General features: G+C 38.3%; 1 pseudogene; it reads right to left on the bottom strand.

Annotated features, from left to right (window-relative positions):
• Positions 1-3,309: 3,309 nt before the first annotated feature.
• On the bottom strand, positions 3,310-9,132 carry LOC148202447 (uncharacterized; annotated as a pseudogene).
• Between the last annotated feature and the right edge of the window lie 6,773 nt (positions 9,133-15,905).

Raw genomic sequence — 15,905 nt, forward strand, 5'->3', positions numbered from 1 at the left:
TTCTATTCTTTCAAAGATCATGGAATCTAAAAGGGAAGGTTTCCAAATCCTTACTTCTTTTTCAATAATTGATTATTTTTCAATTTTTAACTTCTCTTTCAAACAAATTGTCATCTCATATTCCATGCAAACCATTTCAAAATATGACAATTCATATCTTGAGTTATTCTCATCTTTAAGGAAAGAAATAACTCAAGACAAAAGTGAATTTGGACTTCTAAACTTTACAAAGATTACATATCAAAGTATTAGAAGTTCTTATTCTCTTGTCTTTAAAGAAAAAAGCTTTCTTGGATTGATATTAATTGAAGATATATTTGATGTATATTGCAGATTCGTGTTTGATCCAGGAGGAAGAAAAGTAGATCTAAAGTAATAAGGCCATTTCATGGCTATTCTCCCAAGACTGTGTGGAGTTTCTTCATAAGGCAATGCCAGATTTGAGGACAAATCTTTTTTTTAAGAGGGAGGGTATGATGTAATCCTGCCAGACGTAGTCCTTCTTTGTATTTTTACCTTTCATAGGTTAGCTTGTAAGGAGCATGGGTGACTATAAATACCTAGCTTCTTTATTGTAAGGGGACTTTTGAGTTTAATGAGAATTGAATTTTTTGAAATCAGAAATTATTCTCTCTTGAAAGTCACATGCTAGAGAGTCCAAAGGCTCCCTCTAGCCACCTTCCAAGCACACTCTCTCCCTTCCATTTTCCAAATTCCACCGTGTTTCTCTCTCACGTCACCATTGCTCCACTCTGCTTCAGTGGCGTCAGTCTCCTTAGCCACGCGTCATCCAGCACTCGACATCCACATCTTCATTCCTCCTTCACTCTCGCAGAACCGCGCCTCTCATTTCTTTGTGCATTTCATTCTCTCGCGCATCCATCCACATCTCAGAGCGTCTCATTCTCGCTCTCGACCACAACTCCACACTCCATACACGTCTTCTAAGGTATCTTCTCTTCGTTCACCACACTTCCTCATCTTCGGTTTCCACTTCCTTCCACCATTTTCCACCGTTCAAACACCTTAATCCCTTCGATCTTCACTTTTCATGTCTAGCTGGTGGAGGTGCTACGTCAGCTGACTCAAGACCTAACTCCTCAGCACAACGTTTTCTCATCTTTTTCTCTAATAACACATAACCACCACGTGACAGTACATGTGGTGTATCATTAAGCCTCTGTCTCTCTTGGGCGGCTATCCTTTTCGACTTTTGGAAAAATTATTAAGCATAAATCATAAATTAACATCTTGTGTGACTAAGCCAAATATTAAAAGAAATACCTGCCAGTCATCAAAAAGTCTAGTTCTTTAAACATGGCCCACTCCTCCTCAGTTATTTTATATTTTGTGTAAGGAGTGTCGTTTTGTTTAGAGCCAAAGACGTATACACGTGTCATTCTCGTCTTGAAGTCCCTCCATCAGACTGCAATGTGGGATAAAATCTTCTTCCTTATCCTCTCACCATTTGGAATATCCCAATTTTCTTGTTAAAAACAAAATTAATGTTAAAGCATGTTCAACAAAAGAAAGTCAATGATGGAAGTAAAACATCTTAAACATACCAAAATATCCTACCATAGTAGATTTTTATCAACCTCTGGGACATCATCCCAACAGTTAGCGACAAAAGGGACATGTGCTTTTGCCAACACGCCTAAGTAACTCCTAAACGATGCTGCATGTGCCCCAACAGGAGCAAATGATCAGGGATCAAACTCCACCGTCACTGGTTTCTCATTAACCCGACGGGATGTGACATTAGGCATCCGAGTCACAGATCTACCACCTCCTCCCGTCAGACCTGATCCAAAGTTCGTCATACCTGTTTAGAAAGTGTTAATAAATTATAGTGTTTACAAACAAAATAAATAAATTGTACAAGTAATTTAAACAATATAAAGACACCTATTTCTCCCATATGCCTTCGTTGCGATCACATCGAGTTGCATGTATTTCATCAGGTACATCATCCACCTTATTTTCAATGGTTCTTGATGAGAAGGAGCTTGTCTCAAGTATATCTAGAGAGTCGTCATCATCAGTTATGTGCATGACTCTGCCTTCCAATACCACTAACCATTTATGGTTCACTCGGTCAATGACATAGAATATTTGTCTTGCTTGACTAGCCATAATAAATGGTTCATCCGTGTAACTCATTTTGTTAAGATCCACCAAAGTGAATCCGAGGTCTTTTGTCACCACACCAGAATTACTATCAACCCATTTACACTTGAAACCTGGAACTTTAAAAGTGACATAATCAACTTCCCAAATTTCTTGTATTATTCCGAAATAACTCATTGATGTTGTAATTGGATTCTTATCCTTGGAACTGGAAAAGTGAACAGCCTCAGCTTGTAGGGTAACTCCACTATTTTGAACTCTGCTTTTATCGTCTTCCTCCTTTGAATAAAACAAGTAATTGTTTATGTAATAGCCGCCGAAAGTGATCACATCGGTGTTAAGTCCGTGAGCTAGTCTCAATAGATTTTCAGAAACATTCAGAGTTGCATAAATCTTTTTCTTAAACCAAGCTAAAAAGTTCTTGTTATGTTCATGAAGTATCCACTTTTCACTCATACGTGGATGTGTAGACTTAATTTCATCAATGTGTTGTGATGTAAGGAATAACATCCTCTGTGTTGTTTAAAATGTACAAATGAGCTTGATTAACTTCTTTTCCACTAATAGTTCAATCTTGACTCCTCGAACCCTCTTTCCTTCACGTATCTGTTCATTTCTATTCTTTAGAAGTCTTATTGGTTCACAACTTGGCATATAACTTGAGCAGAATTCAATGGCTTCCTCTGCAATGTAGCACTCTATAATAGAAGCTTCCAGTCTCAATTGATTCTTAACATATCCCTTTAAGATCTTCATGTATCTTTCAACCGGGTACATCCCCCTCAAGAAAACCGGTCCATATATTCAAATTTCTCTAACTAGATGGACAATCAAATGAACCATGATATCAAAAAATGAGGGTGGGAAATACATTTCCAATTGGCACAATAGTCTGATGTCCTTATTTTGCAAATCATCTAGCTGTCGAGGATCAACAACTTTCTTGCAAATGGCATTGAAAAACAAACTCAAACGTGTCAGAATACCTCTAACAAAGGCATGTAATATGGCTCGAATAGCTACTGGTAAAAGTTGTTGCACTAAGACATGACAATCGTGAGACTTTAAACCAACTAACTTTAAATCTTTCATAGAAACAAGGGTACTAATATTCGACGAATAACCTTGTGGAACCTTCACACTATGTAAACATTGACAAAAAAGTTGCTTTTCTTTTTTTCAAAGAGTGTGACAAGTTGGAGGAAGATAGGTGCATCTTCCTATGGATTGCGGATGTAACTCAAAATGGATTCCCATGTCAACCAAGTCTTGTCGTGCTTTCACTCCATCTTTTGTCTTTCCTTTAACATTTAGTAAAGTCCCAACAACACTATCACATACATTTTTTTCAACATGCATCACGTCTATGCAATGTCGCACATGAAGTTTACACCAATATGGAAGATTAAAGAATATTGATCGCTTTTTCCATATGGTTTTCTCAATGGTCTTCTTTTTATGTTTTCCGAATACAACATCAATGTTCCTCACCTGGTTGTATACTTCTTGCCCATTACGGGGTTTGGACACTACATCATCTTCAGGACTTGCATTAAACGCTTTTTTCAATCTACGTTAAGGGTGATTTCGAGGAAGGAATCTTCGGTGTCTTGTGTACACAGTTTTCTGCCCATGCTTCAGTTGAAGATAACTAGTATTTTCTTCACAAATCGGACATGCAAAATGACCTTTAACACTGTAACCACTCAAGTTCCCATACGCTGGGAAATCATTTATGGTGCAAAACAACATTGCACGCAAACGAAAGTTTTCTTCTGAATATGAATCGAAGACCTCGACACCCTCTTCCCACAACATTTTTAAATCGTCAATTAACGATTTAAGATAAACATCAATGTCATTTCCAAGTTGTCTAGGACCTGATATCATCATAAACAACATAATGTATTTTCTCTTCGTGTACAACATAGGAGATAGATTGTAAATCATCAACATAACTGGCCATGAACTATGTTTGCTACTTAAGTTGCCATAAGGATTCATACCATCGGTAGCAAGTGTAAGTCTTAAGTTTCTTGACTCTGCACTAAATTATGGAAATGTGCCATCAATGTTCTTCCATTGTGGGGAATCAGTTGGGTGTTGAAGAAGATTATCACATTTTCTTCCATCAACGTGCCACATAAGATTCTTCACGTCTTCTTTAACAGAGAACAATAGTTTCAACCTAGGTACTTGATAACGGTTGAAAAATCGTTATTTTTATGCTTAAAACCGATACCAAAAGCAACCTTTAAGACTTAGAAACTAGCTTGAACCAATATTTTTGCTTTAGTTTTGTGAATAAGAGAGTTGAAGGTGAATTTAGTGGTTTTGTGCAAGATTCCCTTGATTTTGTAGGCTAATTGAATGATTTGAAAGAAGAATTGAAGTACCGAATGATTGGAATGCTGAAAAGTCAACCAGAAACCAGAAAAGTCAACTAGTCAACCATAAAAGTCAACTAGTCAACCAGAAAAGTCAACCAGTCAACCAGAATGCTGAAAAGTCAACCAGAATACAGAAAAAGTTCCGTTGAGCGGCACTTTTCAAATGCCAAAATCACCGTAGAGGGGCAAAAACAGCAGCTGGCGGCAAAATGGATCATGCGCTATTACCGCTGAGCGCCATTCTAAATGGGCTTGGACCGGTTTTCTGTTACTTTTATGGGCTTGGGCCTAATTTTCTGTATTTTTAGAATAGTATATAAGCTTTAGGACGTCCTAGGGTTTGTATCTTTGGCTGGGAGGAAGCAGAAACACACTTTTCACCCCTTGGGGGTAGATTGGGAGATGGTGACGACTCTCCTCTTCTCTTTCTAGGGTTCTTCTATCTCTTTCACTCTTTCATTATTGTTCATCTAGTTTCACCATGAATATGGTGAACTAAATCTTGTATTGTTGTTGGGGAATCAATGTAGTCTTGTGAAACTCTCATATATGGAATTTGTGTTTTAACATCTTATTTTAAGATACATGCTTTCTTTCATCATTAGTTAGGGTTTTTCCTCTTTGCTTAAAGCTTGCATTGTTTAACTCATTCAATGCCATGATTATTGATTTTGTCGATATGGGAACGTTGATGGACAAATTTATGATCACCAAAATATGATGTCACAAACTTGTTGAACAATCGGCAAGTATGACCGAATCGTTTCAAGTAATAAACTCAGTAAGACCAAGTATCGTTCTCCCAAAGGACTCACGGCCTAGTTTAGTTATGTGATTTGTTCATTAGCTAAGACTTAAGACAAAATAATTGGATTTTACTATGCAAAAGACGAAAATAAACATGTATGCATGAGGTTGATCAATGGCTAAAACAAAAGACAGACACTTTCAATGAAATATATTGATGAATATGTTGTTGGGGGTCAATTTCATCTTATCCACTGTCATATATTTTAGGAATTCAACATTCAAGTCATCATTGTTAATGCCACTCTCTAAATTACCTTTCAAGAAGGCTTCTCCCTAATTACGAGTTCATACGATTCCTAGCATTCCTAATAATTAGTTTATTTAGCGCAGGAGCTTAAGGCAACCAATATACTATTGGGAGAAATTCCCCGGATCTAGACTTCCCCGTACGTTCCCGTATCGATAAAACCAATAATCATGCATTGAATGAGTTAAACAAAGCAAGCATTGAGTAAAGAGGAAAAACCCTAACTAATGATGAAAGAAAGCATAAGTCTTAGATTAAGATGCAAACACAAATTCCATATATGAGAGCTTCAAAAGATTACATTGATTCCCCAACAAACATACAAGGTTTAGTTCACCATATTCATGGTGAACCTAGATGAACAATAATGAAAGAATGAAAGAGATAGAAAAACCCGAGAAAGAGAAGAGGAGAGCTGTCACCATCTCCCAATCTACCCCAAGGGGTGGAAGAGAGAGTGTTTGCTTCGTTTCTACCAAAGATACCAACCCTAAGACATCTAGGTCTTTAAATAGGACATAAAAATAATAGAAAACGGGTCCAGGCCCAAACAGATCATAAAATCGCATAAAACTGACCCAAAACTCGTCTGGTTGACTTTTTTCGTATTCTGGTTGACTGGTTGACTTTTCTGGTTTCTGGTTGACTTTTCTGATTCCATCTCTCTCCTTCTTCACTTCTTTCACTAAATTCACCTTAAAACCTGCACAAAAACACTGAAATCAAGCACAAACCTGTCCAGCTCTCTTATTTCTGAAAATATGGATAAAACCATGATTTCAAGCTAGTTTCTAAGTGTAAAGGTTGCTTTTTGTGTCAATTTTAAGCATGAAAATAACAGTTTTTCAACTGTTATCAAACGTGCGGGAAAATCTAGATCCGGGGAATTTCTCCCAATAGCATATTGCCTAAACATAGGAATATGAGGGTTGGTTGCCGTTAAGCTTTTGTACTTCAGAATTAATTATTAGGAATGCTAGGAATTGTATGAAGTCATAATTAAGGATAGACCTTCTTGCAAGGTGATTTAGAGAGTGACATTAACATTGATGAAAAGAATGATGAATTCCTAAAAGTATATGAGAGTGGAAAAGATGAAATTGATAACCCTAACAACATACTCATCCATCTAATTCATTAAAGTGTTTGTATTCCTCTTTTCCATTGATCAAATTCATGCATACATGTTTAATTATTGTCTTTTGCATTTAAAACCTACAATCAATTGTTCACAAGTCTTAAATAATCAACAAATCATATAGCTAACTAGGCCGTGAGTCCTTTGGGAGAACGATACTTGGTCTTACCGAGTTTATTACTTGATATGATTCGGTCACACTTGCCGAGGGTTAAACAAGTTTTTGGCGCCATTTTTCGGTGTTCATAAATTTTTCATCAATACTATAAGTAAATACCACATGACCTTACCCGGTGAACCTCCATTGTGTTCGCATTATTTCCATGAAGTTTCTTCTTAAATCGTGACGAACCACACATCAGACACACTTTCATTGAAGCATACTGATCTCTATACATTACATAGTCATTGGGAGATGCATGTATCTTTTGGTATTTGATGACAAATTTATGAATAGCTATATGATTTGTTTAACGACGCCATAAACTTGTTTAACAATCGGCAAGTGTGACCGAATCGTATCATGTAATAAACTCGGTAAGACTAAGTATCGTTCTCCCAAAGGACTCACGGCCTAGTTTAGCTATATGATTTGTTGATTATTTAAGACTTAAGAACAAATTGATTGTAGGTTTAAATGCAAGAGACAGTAATTAAATATGTATGCATGAATTTGATCAATGGAGAAAAACATAATACAAACACTTCAATGAATTAGATGGATGAGTATATTGTTGGGGTCATCAATTTCATCTTATCCACTCTCATATATTTTTAGGAATTCATCATTCTTTTCATCAATGCTAATGCCACTCTCTAAATCACCTTGCAAGAAGGCCTATCCTTAATTACGAGTTCATACAATTCCTAGCATTCCTAGTAATTAGTTCTAAAGTGCAGGAGCTTAAAGGCAACCAATATGCTATTGGGAGAAATTCCCCGGATCTAGATTTCCCCGTACGTTCCCGTATCGACAAAATCAATAATCATGGCAATGAATGAGTTAAACAAAGCAAGCAATAAGCAAAGAGGAAAAACCCTAACTAAAGATGAAAGAAAGCATATATCTTAATATAAGACGTTAAAACACAAATTCCATATATGAGAGTTTCACAAGACTACATTGATTCCCCAACAACAATACAAGGTTTAGTTCACCATATTCATGGTGAAACTGGATGAACAATAATGAAAGAATGAAAGATAGAACCCTAGAAAGATGAAGAGGTAGCCTGAGCATCCAAGATCTTCCTTCAAGGGGTGGAAAAGTGAGTGTTTGCTTCGTCTCTGCCAAAGATACCAACCCTAGGACGTGCAAGTCCTTAAATAGGGCATAAAAATAACATAAAACAAGTCCAAGCTCATAAAAACAAAAGAAAACCGATCCAAGCCCACTTAGAATGGCGCTCAGCGGTATTTTACTGCTGAGCGGTACTAGCGCATGATCCATTTTGTCCCCCAGCTGCTGTTTTGCCCCTCAGCGGTGATTTCGACACCTGAAAACTGCCGCTCAGCGCCAAATTTCCGCTCAGCGCCACTCGGTCACATTTTTTTTCTGCTTTCTGGTTGACTTTTCAGCATTCTGGTTGACTGGTTGACTTTTCTGGTTGACTGGTTGACTTTTCAACACTCCAATCATTCGGTACTTCAATTCTTCTTTCAAATCATTCAATTAGCCTACAAAATAAAGGGAATCTTGCACAAAACCATTAAATTCACTTTCAACTCTCTTATTCACAAAACTAAAGCAAAAATATGAGTTCAAGCTAGTTTCTAAGTCTTAAAGGTTGCTTTTGGTATCAATTTTAAGCATAAAAATAACGGTTTTTCAACCGTTATCAGTATTCCAAACCCATTGGACATAGAATTTTCTTCGCGTCGTAATTACGGATAGGTAACAAGTTATTTTCTAGAAGCATCTCCTTCATCAACTCCAACAATTCAGTGAGACTTTTATCAGTCCATCTGTTTCTTGCTTTCAAACAAAACAATTTCAAAGTAGCTGATAACCTTATAAAATTGATGCATCCTGGATACAACTCTTTCTCTGAATTGTTCTTAAGACTATCGTATAAATGAGTTCTTCCAAAATTTTCTTCGCCAACGTCACGTACCATTTTGTCTAAATGATCATTCATCCATTCGTCTACATAATCTGAAGCTTTTAACGTTGTTTGCTTATATAATACTTCCCCATGCTAGGTCCAAACTGTATAACTTCTCATTATTCCATAGATGAACAGATGATCACGGATGTTGTCACAGTCTTGATATACTTGATTGAGACAACGAACACAAGGGCAAAAATATGCCCCATTCATTGGGTTTGCGTGTTCTTTAACATATTCTATGAACTCAAAAACCCCTCGCTCATACTCTTCACTAATATGATGATCATGAATCCAGCTTCGATCCATAGTACTACTCTAAAAGCAAAGAATCGACAAAAAAAATAAAACTAACTTACGTTGAGAACCAAAAAAAATACCAATCATATGCTGAAGGGAAAAAAACTATCATAGTAAACGTACACTGATGGGGAAGTACATGCTTAGAGAGGAGTAAACTAATTACAATTAAGAAGGGAATTGAATTAAAAACGAATAAGAGAGAAGAGATGGAAAACTTAGGTGTTGTAGGCACGCCACTTGAAAATGATCCCAAGATAAGTGCCGGGAGTTGGATCGCCACTTGAATTGCTCAAGATAAGATCTCAAAATTGACTAAGAGACATATCACTATCTCTAAGAAGAAAAGCAAGATTGCAATTCACTCTTAAAAGTTCATTGATTCAAAAGGGTAAGTACAAAGGAGACCCCCTAGGTTACTTATATAGCTTTTGGAATGAGTTTGGTGAGGAGTTTCAAGAGATGTGGGACTTGGAAGGCTCCAAGGTCTGACTAGCAGCTGCAGCAGTGTCCGTAGGTGCTTAGAGTCCCATATTGCTTAGTTCTCTCATTCCGAAAGGGTTTATAAGCTTCCTAGCTCTTCTAGAGTTCAAAAACTAAAATTAGTCATGACTACTTACACTACAAGCAATGTCGCCTCATTACTCTTCTTTGCTTCTAAGACCAAGCCATGAGAAGTCTGATGAGAGGGTCGTGCCTCCCACAAAAGTTGTGCATAAAAGAATGCAGTATAGACTAGGCAGTGACTCCTAGGTCGTCTCTCAAGGACCAATTTGGGTTCGAGTCTCAGATCAAACACGTAGTGGGGGGGGGGGGGGGGTTGGTGAAGAGTTTGTGAATGCGGATGAACTTAAATAAAAATGGAAATTAAATACAACCAAACATAATTGAAAACACTGAAATAAATGAACAACGCGTGAAAACCAAACGGTCCTATATTGAGACCGAACGGTTTCTAGAACAAGTGGGGAAATTGAAAATGCAATAAAGAAATCTAAAACTCATCTACGTAAATTAAAATATTCAATGCAAAAAACTAGAAGGCAATTTAAAGCAGCACATAAATCACCAACGCATAAGCTAAATGAAGTTGTAAAATAATAAAACCCATCTTCCATTATGATGAACATTAAAGACGCAATTGATGCAGCCCGTGACAACACATCTACACGCTCCGAAAATGAAAATGCTTTCAATATATATATAATAAGGAAAGTTTTGTACATCTACACGCTCCGAAAATGAAAATGCTTTCAATATATATATAATAAGGAAAGTTTTGTTCTGTGTGAATAAAAGAAATGAAACAACGTGTGTGCTTGGCTTCTAGGAAAAGAAATGAATTAGCTTTTTGTGCTTCCGAGATCTTGGACTTTAAAAGAAAGAAAAACCATACTAATATATAAAATCACCGCATCCTATTCTCTAAAAAAAAATGAAATGAAAGCATCGTTCTTCTCCATTGAAATCAGCACTCGTTTCTCTTAAAAGAAAATGAAAGCTAAACGTTGATAAAAAGGGAATCCCATCCAAACCCTAACCGTGTGCACCGCTGCCCCCAAAGAAGGATGAAATGCTATCCCTAAAAAAATAAAATCATCATCCTCTTCTTCTCCGTGACGGCTGGACCATCTGCTACCCCCCATCCTCTCACTGTCTCCGTGGACCTCTCTCACTCACTGCATCCCTCTACTACCCTACTGGAACCCAGAAAAAACGTGCACACCAATCCCTCTCTAAGTCTCCGTGCACTCCTCCTTTCAAGCCAAAAATCCATTCTTTGTTTTTATCACCAGGTGACGGCTGGAACAGCTCCAGGCCGAGACACCTCAACACTGTTCGAGCTCTCTCCTGGAATTCAACCGTAACCTTCCATCCTCAACGCTGCTTCCAGCTCCAGGCTAAAACAACACTTCACACCCCAAAAATCCTCTCGGTGGCTGCTGGTTCTCTCTTTTTTTTAAGCTAAACGTCAATAGTCCTAGGTGGTGGCTACTGCCTCCCTTTCAATCACCCATATACCCTTAAAAATGAAGCAGTGAATCCCCTCCGTAACCCTCCTACGCGGACCCTTTGCTCTCCATTCCAAAGTAAATTCCCCTAGAGAGAGTCCGCTGGAGCCCTCCAAGTGTGCTAGAACGCTTTGCTTTTTGACACCTCTCCATGTGTTTCCTCATTTCCGTCACAGCCCCCTATCCTAGGTTGCACCTGGAGCTTGAAGGCTTCTACTGGACCCAGCTGCTATCAACGCTGGATGTGCTTGTTTCATTTTTCTTTTTTTTTTCTCAACTGGAGCGTGAATGTCTGCAGGCCTTGGATCTTCCAATTGAACCAAAGAAAATAATATCCTTCACGCTTCCTCGTGTGTGCTGTTGCCCTAAAGCCCAACATCCGCTCTCTTCTCCACGTGTGCCAACCACTTTCTTTCTCATGCTTTCTCTTCTCAAGTGAATTGAATCCTTTATTTTTTTCTTCACCCATTTAAAAACTTCCCAGCGTTCAAGCAAAGCCACGGGTTTTTCTTCACAATCAGCGTGCTCCGTGTGCATCCAAGCCCTTCCCTCCAACCATCATTGGGCTCCACGGGTTTTTAAACCCTCATGTCCAAGCTACTGGACGCTCCAAATCCTTAATTGAATTCAGCCTGTGAGGTGCTTGCTGTTGTCCGCGTGAATTGCTGGACGTCACCTCAAGTTTGCTAGACCAGGCCGTGCTCACCACACTACTAGACCATTTCCCTCACAGCGTGTTGTTCTTTCCTTTCGGCCGTGAGCTTCCCTTCCGTGTGCATGTGAAGTGCTACTGCCGTGTGCTTTGGGCAGTAACATATTGCTTTTTGAAGCTCCTTTTTGAATGCCAAATGCTTTTCTGGATGTCACTCTCATTTTTCTTCTCCACACTTCTTTTGTGGAGAGCTTGAATTATGTCACAACCCTCCAAATGTCCCAAATATTATCCAACAATTTTCCTACACTTAATAATGAAAATAATTAGCTCAAATAATTCAAATTAATTAAAATAAGAATTTTTGGTCAAATTAAGCACAATTAGTAAAAAATAGGAAAATACTGGACAATTAAGCACAATTCCCCGATTAATTCTAGCACAATAAACTAAGTGAAGTGAACAAAATATTGACTCATCAAAATAGACCACACTTAATCTTTTGCACTCTTGGGCAAAATCAAGACGCAGATCAGGGAATAGTTCAAAGGACATTAGGGAAGTGACACAAACTCAGCACACAGAAAACAAACACTAACTAGGACAAGAACAAAATTACACAATTCTCAATGAATCTGGACCAAGAAGGGAAGTAGACAATATCCAACACAGAATCAAGGAAATCAGATACTCATGAAATCATCCAAGCACTTCCAAGCATGGCAAAATTATCAATCAGTTCAAGAGATGAATCAAAAGCAACAGAGCCTCACAGATGCACACAATCAGTGTTTCTCTCAAGTGTTTAAGGTAAATCAATGTCACTCAATGCACTCAAGAAAGCAATCACAAACAAACTTGGCAAGCCTCTAATATCAACACTCAAGCACATACGCATGTTCAAATCAAAAGGTCTTTTCATGGTTGTAATGGGGCCAAGGACAAGGGAGGATATATCTGGATAAGAAGCTACAAACCATAAGGAACAAAGGAGTAATGGGGAACAAGTGTAAACACATTCAAACACACCCACAACCTCTAATTTCATCCTCTTCTTGACTCCATTATTCACAATTATTGACCCACATTTTTTTTTTCACTATTTTTCTGCTCTTCTTTTTTTTTCATCCTGTCTCTTTTCTTTTCCCTCTTTCCAAAACAAAATTGTAAAAGACAAGATACACATATATTTACCAAAACAAAACAAGAAGAGGAACCAACTAGCCAACTCATCAGAATCCCCAAGGAGACCACACTTGTTCCCAAAACACTTCCAAAGCTCCAAAATTCCCTAAGGTTAAGGTACTCATGGTTTTTCACTTAGGGCTAGTGTATGAGCTTCAAAACAAGGAAATGGAGGAAAGTATAGGCTCAAAAGGGGTTATCAAAGAATCAGAGCAAGGTAAGCTTATTTGGCTAGAGAGGCTCAACAACAAAACTGCCTTTATCACTTCCAAACATGCATATCAATCAAGAATTATCAACAAGAGTCAAGCCAAGGCATATGCGCAAGCAATCAAGAGACATATCACACACAAGAAAGAACATAAAGTGGCTCAAATTCTCACATAGGGCAATTGTCACAATCAATTCAACCTCTCAAACATCATAATCATCTTCCCAAGCAGAGAAAAGCAAGTATTTCAAACAAATCAGAGTATCAATGAAGTGAAAGACACATCTACAACCTAAACAAAATCCAGAAATCAAGAGAAACATGTAAAACTGTACACAAGACACGACAAAATTAACCTAGAAAAGAAAAAATTTAACCAAGAAAACAAAAACTAACAAAGAAAAATCAGAATCTCCCCCAATAGACCACACTTAAACTACACAGTGTCCTCAATGTGTCATAAGCATAAGATCAGAAATCAAAACAGTCAACAGATCATGGACAAGTGCAATAAAAGTAAGGAAAGGGGGAGAAGAGAAAAAGAAAACTCCCCTGATCATGGTGGCAGTTGCCAATTTTGGACTTGCAGGGAGATGTCTTCCACCATTGGACCCAGCCAGGAAGTTTTGAGGACGAACTGCTTCATCCTCCATATTTGATCAAGCAGGGAAATGTCTTCCACAACTGGATCTAAGAAGAAGTGATTGTTGATGAGCGAGTTCAACAGGTGCTTATTGATCTTGAAGCTTTTGTCATTGTGAGCACCTTTGTCTTCCACCGTGGGCGTTTGTTGGTTAAATATATGTGTACCTCCTGTAACATGGTTAGTGCAATGTGGTTCCAAAGAAATAACATGCAGGGGTATAACACCCAATTTATCATATTGAACCTCAGATACATCCTCAGAACATGAATCAATTTCAAAATCACAAGCAATATCAATAACAGACTCAGATTCATGTTCAGTGCATTGAGAATAAACATTCGGATGTGATATCAAAAAGTGGTTCTCATCATGCACAGAGGGAGAATTAAAAACATGCTCAGCAACAATATGATCATCAACGTACCTCTCAACAACATAATCATGAACAACATAATCAAGAACATAATCATCACAGACATAATCATACTGAGGTATGCTTACCTCCTCTTCCTTGAAGATTGGTAGAGTGTGGGAAGATGAAGGTGGTCTACCTGGTTCAGGATTACTGCTTATTTCTGCCTGCTCCTTAAAATAATCATCAGTCTCCTCAGGTGCAAGGGTAGGGACATAGGATGATGGGAAAGTAGATGGCACAGTAGTAAGCTCATGACTCTTCTCCCCATCTTCTATGTTGATGCCACTATCATCATCATCTGGAATCTGAACAGTCTGAAATGGTAACTCTGAATCTTGAGACTGTTCCTCAGTGAGTTGAGTGGCCATCTGCCCTATCTGATCAGTCATACTCTGAATGGCAGCTCCTATTTCTTGCTGGAACTGCATGTTCTCTTGCTGAAACTGAAGGTTCTGCATGGTCATCTGCTCCAACAACTCCTGCAATGTAGGCTCAGAAGTAGAAGGCTGAGGAGCTATTTGGGCAGGAGCATCATATTGCTGACTCTGATATTGCTGGACTGGTGGAGGCATGAAAGTACTCTGGAATGGTGGTTCTTGATATTGATGCTGTGGAGCATTATACCATCCCAAAGTAGGGTCATTCCATCCAAGACCGTTGCTGTAAGCATATTGCACAAGGGAAAATTTGCTCAGAAACTGATGCTCAAGATATCCCCAATCGGTAACGGATCTCAGAGGAAGAGAGTCTTTCCAATCCTTAGCTGCTCCTTGTAATGAATGCGGAAATGCGCTCAAGAAAATGTAATCAAGAGGGACATCTGGAGGCTTCATTGAAGAGCACATGATGTGGAGCTCCTCCAAATGTCTGTGTGGGCATTCTCCTGCAAAACCATGAAACTTAGGCAGCAAATGTATCAGTCCAGGGGTGAGATCGCAATGAAGATCATCCTCCTTAAGTGAAACCGGCTCACAAAGAGCACTCTCAGAAATTAGAGGATGAGTCGTATTGTTCTCAACATAGAAATCAGCAGAATATGAATTACAATCAGAGTAACATGCAGAAGGAGAATCATAATCAGAGGCACTAGCAAAACAAGCAGTGTTCACGAAATCAAAATAGGTAGACATGGAAAAAGAAGAATTCTAAAAATCACGAAACAAATAAAACACAACACATTTATACATGCAACACGCACACTCAAAACAGAACATCACATCACATCACATCACAACACAAGACAAAACACAACACACACAAACACAACAAAAAGACCTAAGACCGAACCATTGGTCCCCGGCAACGGCGCCATTTTGATGGGAGGGTCGCACCTCCCACAAAAGTTGTGCATAAAAGAATGCAGTATAGACTAGGCAGTGACTCCTAGGTCGTCTCTCAAGGACCAATTTGGGTTCGAGTCTCAGATCAAACACGTAGTGGGGGGGGGGGGTTGGTGAAGAGTTTGTGAATGCGGATGAACTTAAATAAAAATGGAAATTAAATACAACCAAACATAATTGAAAACACTGAAATAAATGGACAACGTGTGAAAACCAAACGGTCCTATCTTGAGACCGAACGGTTTCTAGAACAAGTGGGGAAATTGAAAATGCAATAAAGAAATCTAAAACTCATCTACGTAAATTAAAATATTCAATGCA

This window comes from Vigna umbellata, chromosome 3 (genome assembly GCF_029865625.1).
Source record: "Vigna umbellata cultivar VRB3 chromosome 3, Vumbellata_1.0, whole genome shotgun sequence".
Lineage (NCBI taxonomy): Eukaryota > Viridiplantae > Streptophyta > Magnoliopsida > Fabales > Fabaceae > Vigna > Vigna umbellata.